Genomic DNA, 11640 nt, shown 5'->3' with positions numbered 1-11640 from the left:
CGTTGGACGCGGGAAATAATACTTAGCAGGCTGCGTTTGGATTCTTTACGCACACGCTCCATAGTGCAGACACCATCGGCGGTTGCGAGCCTGTAACGACAGCCTGTCTCCATACTGGCCTAACGGAGTGGCAGAGTGTATATGCGTCTATGTGTTTATGTGTTTTGTGTCCAGGTCCGTGCCTTAGCCGCAATGTTGCCATTAAAATAATATTAACATGATAACATTAACATTGACAACATTGTACCTGTAGTGAACACAATGTTGCAACGGAAATAAGATGTTGCGCTTGGCATCATGTTGTTATAATAAGAAAAATTTCACCATGTTGCTAACAACCTAGCAGCCTCGACGAATGATATGTAACTATGTGTTTGTTCTGTTCGGTATTATGTAGGTGGATGTGTATTTGTGAAAGGCTATGAACGTGTGGATGCATCAGTGTAAGCGGCCAAGGCACGAACCAAATGTATCTGTGTAGGTGTTCGTTGTGTGGAGCAGTAAGCGTATGAATGTATGAGTGCATGATTGTATAGATGGAAAATACGGGAAAGCCGAAAAGAAAGTTTGGCATGTAATGGTAAAAATTCTCCGTTTCTGGGTAACGTTCCTTACCACGGCGGTAGCTATAAGAAGGGGCAAAATGAGCCAACGGGCCAAAGTATTATTTCATCAGTGCCAGTGAGTGTAAGTGCAGTGTTAAAGCCTTAAAAATCTTTAAATACACCCAGTTCTTAGTGCGCGCCTCAAATCGCAGTAAAGACTGTTTGCTAAATAGTTTAGACAGTTAAAGTTTTTTGTGTAGTGCGCGGCGAAAAGAGTATCGCGAACGCTAACCTTGCCACCTAGCTCCCGATCCTGACTGTGACAGCAGAAATGAGCTAAACCACAACGGGTGTCGCGACAGCTAAAAACCAGGTGAGTCTAATGGTTTTCGTTGGCTTTGGATGGGTTTTCTTTTTCAGCTTGGCAGGCCCACTGGGAAGTTGGCTTCCATATAGCCAATTTTCCAAGCAAGCCAAGAGAAAACTTGCATGCATGTATGCACGCCTACATACAGACATATGTGTGTCGGTGCGTATATTAATAATGCAGACAAAAAAAAAAAAAAAAAAAAATAATAAGTTTCAGCTTCACCAGTTTTTCCACATTAGGAATTCTTGAAGAATAATGTTTTTTTTGTATATTACCAGGGCACTTTTGGAAAGAACGCACGCGGCGGAGAATTGAAAATTTCGGTTAGCGGCCTAAAAGCCAAATTAGCGACAGCGCACCCAACAACAAACATATATTTGTTCATCGACGGCGCAACGCCAGTTACAAGTAAAACCCCTTTTTTCTATTGGCAATTACAATTCCCACCTGCGGCCACACTTAATTGGTATTGCAACAAAAGAAACGTGTCACAGAAAACATCAGCAACAACCACAACACATTTTGACAGCAACGTTTTTCCGACGGCACATCACGCATACAAAAACTACACAGAGGTTTTTCACCGACGGCACAATACCTAGCACAACACAGGTATTTATTGGCGGCGCAACGCCAACAACAACCACATATTTTTATACCGGCAATACATTGCCACCACAACAACAACTATAACAACACTATCTCCATCCACCAACCAGCCCAACAAAGTAATTTTTATCAGCATCACACGGATAAGAAGCTAACATATAAAGAAGCATAAAAGCGGTATCGGCGATATATCACCACAACAACTACAACCACAACAACTCCATCTTCATCCCTGCTCAACATAAAAAAATTTGCATCAGCTCGGTCAGCCTCCAGAGGCCAACAACAACACCATTTCACAACAAAACACAACACCACGGCGGCAGCAGAAATAATCACCAACATTTAACTTCAAAATTTCTTTTCTGTCCTTGTAACAAGTAACACGTTTGTATTTAACGCATACCTTTTTACATATGTATATTTCTATCCATATGTATGTTCCTTTTGGGATATAGATTTTGGTGCAAAAAAAAAGGTGTGAAGAAAGCGAAAGGCTTCGAGTTTTACTTTTGCTAGTTTCTAAATTGAAATTTTTCGAAGTAAAGTTTTCGTTAAGTAATTTAACTTCACTTTTTAAATTTTTGTTGAGTAACTTTTCACTCACACTTTTCCTTTTCTTCTGACATTTATTTACTCATTTATTTTTTTTTTGATTCTTTACACTCCTTTTTTTTGGTTAATTACTATGTTCTGAGTACGCCGATCTTTATCGGTGCGCTCTGCCCACAGTTCCACGTCCGCACATGTTTTTTTTTTTTTGGACTAAGTCGAAATTATGCAATTTTGAACTTACTTATTTTACTAATTTGGTTTGCCCAGATCGCACATACATACTTCTTTGCCGGAACGCTTCCGACAAACTTACCCCTGACTTCCGCACATTTAGCCCCAGGAGCTTGCTTTTAAACTCCTGAAACATTGTTGAATTTTTTTTATAATTTTTTTTGTTTTCTTTCGAATTTTTCTTTTCTTTCACTGGTTTTTTTTTTTTTTATATATATTGTCAGCACGGCTATAACTTTATCACTATTAATACGCTCACATCCAAGACCGTATGCGATCGATCTTGATCAGTGGTTGGGCGTGGTCATATGTACGTATGTATGTTTGAGTTTTTTTGTTTCAGCTACTCAACTACACCGGCGCCGTTGGAGTACGAGTATATGGGTGAGTGAAAATTGAGCATAATATTTTTCCTAATACACCTGTTTAGTTGTATGTACATGTGTTAGCACAGATTCCTGCTCTTGCAAAAATAGAACAGGAATTAGCAAATCAGAAAGAAAAAAAAAAACAGATTGCATCGAACATATGTACATGCATGAAAAACGTCACAAACGTACATTTGCACTTACATACATACCTTTTGTTTTCATAAACATATGAATTCTTGCGCCTTGATGACCTACTTTTGCATTGTACATATTTGATCATATGTTTACTTGAGCGGTTGCGGTAGGTCAGAGATTAGGGTACTTGGATTTTTTTACTTATTCGCCCTCTTATTTTATTTTATTTGAATTTGTATCTTTAGAATTAGAATTAGCTCCTATTAATAATACCGCATTAGGGTGGCCCTAAAAGTTTAATTTTTTTGTTTGAGACCAGACACTTTGTCTATTAGCCGTAGGTATTTTTTTTTTTATAGAATTGAATTTGGAATGTATCTACTGGTTCTTGCACTCTTATGAATTTTTAATGTTCGCCAGTAATAAAAGTTAGCATTAAGTTTGAGCAATTTTTTTATTGTTACTTTGAGTAAACTTTTGAAGCCCTTGGAAAATTATTTTGTAGTAAACTTTGAGTTTAAAGTTTTATTGAAATTATTGAACTGGTAGTAGGGTATTAGTCGGTAATTTGTAAACCAAAAATTTTGTAAATAAATTATAAGAATTATGTTTGGATGAAATTTTAAGACATTCATAATGCAGGGCTAAGTCGAATTTTGGTGTTGGTGCTGCGCTTGCGCGCGGTAAGGTAAGGTGAAGGTGAGTAATAGGGAAATGACTTATTGACGGATGGACAGACTCAGGTCAGGTTTGGGGGCACTGTAAGGTAAATAGGAGTCAGCACAGTGCCCACGGTGCAGTGCAAGTTGCACTGCAGAGGGAGGGTAGACTCCACCTGACAGGACAGGCCTTCACTTTTTCTGCCCCTCATGCTTTCCCCTCTATAACTTTGCCCCTCACGTCTATTTATATCTTTTTCAGCTTTTCTTTCATCCTTTTTTTCCATCATGCAGGTATGAACCCCAATTTTGTTCATGTGGCTGCGGGTGAGGTCGGTGGTGCAATACCCCGCCCAAGACGACGAGCTAGCCTGGGCCCGCAAGCATACCTGCTTGCCGCCGCTCCTCACCACCCAAACAGTCAGCCACGTAACATGCGTTTGTACAATATGGGTATCAAATGAAAGGTGTTAATGAGTATTTTAAAAGGGCGTGGGCCTTATTTCTATAGGTGGACCCCTTTTCGAGATATTGTCATAAAGGTGGACCAGGGGTGACTTTAGAATGCGTTTGTACAATATGGATATCAAATGAAAAGTGTTAATGAGTATTTTAAAAGGGAGTGGGCCTAAGTTCTATATGTGGACGCCTTTTCGGAATATCGTTATAAAGGTAGACCAGGGTTGACTCTAGAATGCTTTTGTACAATATGGATATCAAACGAAAGGTGTTAATAAGTATTTTAAAAGGGAATGGGCCTTAGTTCTATAGGTGGACGCCTTTTCGAGATATCGCCATAAAGGTGGACCAGGGGTGACTCTAGAATTTGTTTGTACGATATGGGTATCAAATGAAATGTGTTAATAAGTATTTTAAAAGGGCGTGCGCCTTAGTTCTATAGGTGGACGCCTTTTCGAGATATCGCCATAGAGGTGGACCAGGGGTGACTCTAAAATTTGTTTGTACGATATGGGTATCAAACGAAAAGTGTTAATGAGTATTTTAAAAGGGAGTGGGCCTTAGTTCTATAGGTGGACGCCTTTTCGAGATATCGCCATAAAGGTGGACCAGGGGTGACTCTAGAATTTGTTTGTACGATATGGGTATCAAATGAAATGTGTTAATAAGTATTTTAAAAGGGCGAGGGCCTTATTTCTATAGGTGGACCCCTTTTCGAGATATTGTCATAAAGGTGGACCAGGGGTGACTTTAGAATGCGTTTGTACAATATGGATATCAAATGAAAAGTGTTAATGAGTATTTTAAAAGGGAGTGGGCCTTAGTTCTATAGGTGGACGCCTTTTCGAGATATCGCCATAAAGGTGGACCAGGGGTGACTCTAAAATTTTTTTGTACGATATGGTATCAAATGAAAGGCGTTAATGAGTATTTTAAAAGGGAGTGGGTCTTAAATCTCTAAGTGGACGCCTTTTCGAGATATCGCCATAAACGTGGACCAGGGGCGACTCTGGAATGCGTTTGTACAATATGGGTATCAAACGAAAGGTGTTGATGAGTATTTTAAAACGGAGTGGGCCTTAGTTTTATGGGTGGACGCCTTTTCGAGATATCGCCATAAAGGTGGACCAGGGCTGACTCTAGAATTTGTTTGTACGATATGGGTATAAAATGAAAGGTGTTAATAAGTATTTTAAAAGGGAGTGGGTCTTAGTTCTATAGATGGACGCCTTTTCGAGATATCGCCATAAAGGTGGACCAGGGGTGACTCTAGAATTTGTTTGTACGATATGGATATCAAACGAAAGGTGATAATAAGTATTTTAAAAGGGAGCGGGCCCTAGTTCTATAGGTGGACGCCTTTTCGAGATATCGCCATAAAGGTGGACCAGGGGTGACGCTGTAATGTGTTTGTAAGATATGGGTATCAAATTAAAGGTATTAATGAGGGTTTTAAAAGGGAGTGGTGGTAGTTGTATATGTGAAGGCGTTTTCGAGATATCGACCAAAATGTGGACCAGGGTGACCCAGAACATAATCTGTCGGGTCCGCTAATTCATTTATATATGTAATACCACGAACAGTTATCCCTCCAAGATTCCAAGGGCTTTTGATTTCGCCCTGCAAAACTTTTTCCTTTTCTTCTACTTAATATGGTAGGTGTCACACCCATTTTACAAAGTTTTGTTCTAAAGTTATATATTGCGTCAATAGACCAATCCAATTACCATGTTTCATCCCTTTTTTCGTATTTGGTTTATTATTATGGCATTTTTTTCATTTTTAGTAATATTCGATATCGAAAAAGTGGGCGTGGTCATTGTCAGATTTCGGCCATTGTTTACACCAATACAAAGTGAGTTCAGATAATTACGTGAACTGAGTTTAGTAAAGATATATCGATTTTTGCTCAAGTTGTCGTGTTAACGGCCGAGCGGAAGGACAGACGGTAGACTGTGTATAAAAACTGGGCGTGGCTTCAACCGATTTCGCCCTTTTTCACAGAAAACAGTTATCGTCCTAGATTCTAAGCCTCTACCAAATTTCACAAGGATTGGTAACGTTTTGTTCGACATATGGCATTAAAAGTATCCTATACAAATTAAATGAAAAAGGGCGGAGCCGCGCCTATTTTGAAAATTTCTTTTATTTTTGTATTTTGTTGCACTATACCATTACTGGAGTTGAATGTTGACATAATTTACTTATATACTGAAAAGACATTAACTTTTCTTTTAAAATTTGACTTAAAAAATTTTTTTTTTTAAAAGTGGGCGTGGTCGTTCTCCGATTTTGCAAATTTTTATTAAGCATACATATAGTAATAAGAGTAACGCTCCTGCCAAAGTTCATCATGATATCTTCAACGACTGCCAAATTACAGCTTGCAAAGCTTCTAAATTACCTTCTTTTAAAAATGGACGCCCATTTTCCAAAATTTTACTAGTTTTCTATTCTGCTTCATAAGTTCAACTCACCTACCAAGTTTCATCGCTTTATCCGTATTTGGTAATGAATTATCGCACTTTTTCGATTTTTCGAAATTTTCGATATCGAAAAAGTGGGCGTGGTTATAGTCCGATATCGTTCATTTTAAATAGCGGTCTGAGATGAGTGACCAGGAACCTACTTACCAAATTTCATCAAGATACCTGAAAATTTACTAAAGTTATCGTGTTAGCGGACGGACGGACGGACGGACATGGCTCAATCGGATTTTTTTTCGATACTGATGATTTTGATATATGGAAGTCTTTATCTATCTCGATTCCTTTATACCTGTAAAACCAACCGTTATACAATCAAAGTTAATATACTCTGTGAGCTCTGCTCAACTGATTACAAAACTTTGTTTAACTGCGGCAGATTACTAAAAAGGCATAACAGCCAAACTCAACAATGCAGTCAAACTTTAGGTGTTAAAATAACTTAAATTTTTACGGCAGCCATAGTTCTGAAAAATCCCATTTGTACGGAAGGTGCCACGCCCCTTTTGATAGTTCGTTTGCATAGCCAAAAAACAAAAACATTTAAATTAAAAATTCTTAATTCTGAAATATGAAAAACTTTCGCCTTGATCGAAGGAACCTACAGCCAAAATTTGGTGATGATCGAAGTATGGGAAACACGTTTTCATAGGGAACACACACACAGAATTTTATTTTTATAGAAGACTAGCAGACCCGGCAGACGTTGTTCTGCTCTAAATTTGGCCTATCTGCATACATTTTAATAAGCTTTTTCCGTCTAACTCTGCCCTACCCTTCTACACTTTTTCCTAATCTTTTCATTCACTCCTGCCTACGTCTTTTTCGCTTCATCTCCATCTTCGTCTCATTCTATCTCTTTCTCAGTCTCCTTCTCTCTTTTCTCTTCTCTCAAGTTTTTCTCCTTCTTCTTCATTTCTTAGTGCCAGTCCCAGAGGGTAGTATTTGTTTTGTTCCAATCCCATTCCGAGTCTCAGTCTCAGTCACAGTCCTAGTCCTAATCCCAGTCCCAATCCCCTTCTGGTATACTTCCCGGCATCGTAAATACTAAAATAGGCAAATTTATATACGAAATTTCAGGCAAATCGAATAGGACGTATATAAATAGGTATGTGGGTATTATTAATTCTTGTCTTTATTTCGGCTTCGCATGCATATTTATCAGTTTTGCCAGGTTGATGCGACTAAATCGAATATCACTATGAACTTTAGCCACTCAGCGGTGTAAAACTTACTCTGTATTATAGCACACATCAACAGCTTCTATTTGATACCCATAATATAAAAACACATTCTAGGTGTATCCGGGTCCATGTTTTGGGCTATATATCGAGACCGTAGTCACCCAGCGGTGTAAAATTTACTCTGTACTAAAGCATACATCAACAACTTCAATTTGATTCCCATAATGTAAAAACACATTCTAGGTGTATCCGGATCCACGTTTTGGGCTATATCTCGAGACCCTAGCCTCCCAGTTGTATGAAAATTATCATGTACTATAGCAATCATCAACAGCTTTCATTTGATATCCAGATTGTATAAACACATTCTAGGGGTACCCTTTTCCACGTTTTGGGCTATATCTCGAGACCGTAGCCTCCCAGTGGTATGAAAATTATCCTGTACTATAGCACTCCTCAACAGCCTTCATTTGATATCCATATTGTATAAACACATTCTAGGGGTACCCGGGTCCACGTTTCGGGCTATATCTCGAGACCCTAGCCTCCCAGTTGTATGAAAATTATCCTGTACTATAGCACTCACCAACAGCTTTCATTTGATATCCATATTGTATAACCACGTTCTAGGGGTACCCGGGTCTACGATTTGGGCTATATCTCGAGACCCTAGCCTCCCAGTTGTATGAAAAGTATCCTGTACTATAGCACTCATCAACAGCTTTCATTTGACATCCATATTGTATAAACACATTCTAGGGGTATCCGCAGTGCCGTAGCGAGCCTTTTTTGGCGCCCGAGGCAAGCTTGTTATTCCCCCTCCCCCTGTTCAAAATGCAGGACAACAAAACTTGTACTATATAATGGCAAATTTTTTTGAACAAATTATTCATGCATATATTTATTTATTAATACTGTAGTATTCACCATACAATACTCTGTTAAAAAAATGTTCTTCTAACATTTACAAGTGAATTTTTCTTGACTTAATAGAAGCGAATTCGTCAGTAATATCGTCGAAATCAATTTTGCTGGCAATTTCGTTTTCTATCGATAAAATAGACAAGTTCGACAATCTTTCTTGGCCCATTGTTGATCTCAAATAATTCTTAACGAGTTTCAGTTTGCTAAAGCTACGTTCACACGTAGCGATTGTTACAGGAATCGTCGGAACAATTCTCAAAGCAGTTTCAACGTTTGGGTATGATGCTTTTAAACCATAATCTTGAATCATTTGGAGTAGTTCTATAACAGTCGTAGATTCGAGACGATCAGCGATGATTGACAAAGCTGCGTGCTTGAAATCTGAAATTTCCTCAATAAATTCTGCGCCATTGATGTCTTTTTCGTATTTGATTGCCAAATCGATCGCTGCTTTTTTCACTTCCGTGCTACTCATATTTTTCAAAGACTCGCCAGACAAAAATCCAAAATCATTGGCCACATCCATTATCTTTTTATATCTCCAGTCGATTTCAACTATGAACCTATCAACTGCCTCGTTGATGTCAATGCGAAACTTTTGACTATCCGGAACTTCGGGTGCGTCGTCTTCTCTTTCATACAATTCCAATTTTTTCTTCTTCCTTGACCGCTTGCTGACATTGCTTGTTAGTAGACTAGTAGCCAATGCAGAAAGACGCTTAAAAATTTCTTTGAATTCTGTGTCGCGAAGTTCTTGTAGTGAATTTTTCAAACCCTGAATCAAATGTGCAGCTTTTTCCAAAATCAAACTTTTTGTTTGCAAAGCTTTCGTAACGCGATCAACCCGACTTAATATCTGATCCCAGACGTCGAGGAGAAGAAGAAACCTTAAATCAATATTTTTGGTCAGATTTTCGCCAGATAATTTGGTGTCAGGATTATTGGATTGGCGATTATATCTTGAAGTACTCCAAGAACTGCCTCAATTTGGGAATTCAATGATTTTACGGCATTAGCTTTTGATGCCCATCGTGTGCCCGAGTGCCCTTTCAATGAAATCTTCAATGTTTTCATGAGGACGGTCCAGCGAGTTGTAGAAAGTGAAAAAAACTTGAAGATGCTTTCCACAATTTCGAAAAACTGTTTCATTGCTGCATTGACTGAAACGGAATGAACCCCTGCCAAATTGAGGCTGTGACTCGCACATGGTACATAAATCGCGAGATCATTTCTCTCCTGTATTTGTGCTTGCATTTCATTATATCAGATGTCAATCCTTCGCCAGTTGTTTCTTCCGTGCAAATGAAGTCAATGAAACTTTCTTCTATAGAGACTTTCCAATTGTCAATGTAGACGTAGCGAATTATTTCTGTCAACTGTTCGTTGTGAGAGTCATCCGCCGTGCAATCAAACAGCAAACTATAATACTTGGATTTCCTTATCCTTGATAAAATCTCGTTCCGAACTTTCTGTCCCAATAAATTGATAAACTCATTTTGAATTTGTGGTGACAAATAGTTAACTGCTCCCTTTATATGATCTGAGATGAGCTTTTTTAATATTTTTTCGTACTTGCTGAGCAGTTCTATGATATCCAAAAACACTCCACATTCTTGTGAGCCGATTTCCGTCGTCGATCCTCGAAACGCTAAATTCTTTTGGCACATAACATGATAGCATTTAAAACAGTTCGAAGGATATGACGCCATCGCTCCTTTTCTAAAAGAATTCCTTTTTGCAGTTCGTCATCAATGCATTTGAGTTTCTCAATCTGGCTTCCAAAGTTTTCCATTGGAGAAAAAATTTTCTATGATGTGATGAATTCTCGTGGTCTTCAATACGACCTACGTTTTTCCAATCCGAGAACCCTTTTTGACGATTGGCGATTGCAGGTATTTGAGATGACTGACATTCAAATAAGCAGCAGGAAAAGCATAATATGGCATTTTTTTCTCAGAATACATCGTCCAATTTATATCAACAGTTTCACCGTTGGGCATTTTTTTCTGAAACCACTGAGGAAGAAATCGACGGTCATCCTTTTTGTCGATATTTCTGAAATCGATGTTTTTTCCTTGATCTGGGCCATGCAAAACCAGAGTTATTCTCATGCTATCTGTAATGCACGGCCAGGATGAAGGTTCGTTGAAATTGATGACATCCTGAAGGACAGGAATAATGTCCGCTTGTTTTGATCCTGATTTTTCGATGCTCTCAACAGTATCTGAAGGCGGTATTATACTCGAAGTTTTCTCCGTTGTTATCAAAACGTCCAGTTCCATTTTCAGACGTTACACTTGGCGTTATCTCTAAAGACTGAGGCTCGTCCAATTTTGAGGTTGATTTTAGGATTACATAATTTGATAATACTGCAATAAAATTTATTTGTCAATGTTTCGGAAGAAAAATGAGTCGGGCAATGCACTGTGGTTTAAATGACCATGTTCTGCGGCCAAAAGTCGATTTTTTTAGTTCCGAATTTGGGGAAAATTGTATTTTCTCTGAATAGTAAATATACCATACAAAAAAGTCGTAACAGTGATCAAATCACTCTTAGGGGTGTCAAATATGTGTGTACAAAATTACAAGTCTATATCTTAGCTGGTTGATTTTTGGCCGCAAAACATGGTCATTTAAACCATAGTACAATGTCAGGATTTTTTTTTCTAAATAAAAATTTGTCTTATTCCATTTTATTTACTTACCAATATATTCCAACTCTGAAGAGTGCATTGTTGTGGGTTTTGAAAACCATTTTCCAAAAGTTTTCGCCAATTTTTTTCATCTTCGTTTCTTTTTTTTTATCTCTACGATTTTCAGCTCCACTTTTCTTTCTTTTCACAGGTTCGGACAGGATTGAATATGACTATACGTAACAATCGAAATTGTCTCGCGATTTTCTAAATCGTATTGAACTTGCCGTCTAAAGATAGAAATATGAGCCCCTTTTCACACACTTTTTCATTTATTCACTTAGTTCAAATTAGAATTTAATTTATTTAAAATACTACCGGTACGATTATCTTATCGAAACTATAACAATTTGAATTTGACCGGTTACATTCGTAGCGACGCGAAAGGGTTGCGCAATCGACCAATCAGCGATGTAATT

At 38.2% G+C, this 11640-nt stretch overlaps 1 pseudogene; it reads left to right on the top strand.

The window, feature by feature from the left end:
• The first annotated feature begins 10649 nt into the window (after positions 1 to 10649).
• The window catches only part of LOC137235303 (DNA-directed RNA polymerase III subunit RPC5-like), a 16407-nt pseudogene continuing 15416 nt past the window's right edge, over positions 10650 to 11640 (top strand).

Source organism: Eurosta solidaginis, chromosome X, assembly GCF_040869045.1.
Source record: "Eurosta solidaginis isolate ZX-2024a chromosome X, ASM4086904v1, whole genome shotgun sequence".
Taxonomy (NCBI): domain Eukaryota; kingdom Metazoa; phylum Arthropoda; class Insecta; order Diptera; family Tephritidae; genus Eurosta; species Eurosta solidaginis.
Note: the sequence above shows the minus strand (reverse complement) of the source record. Positions and strands in the feature narration are given on the sequence as shown.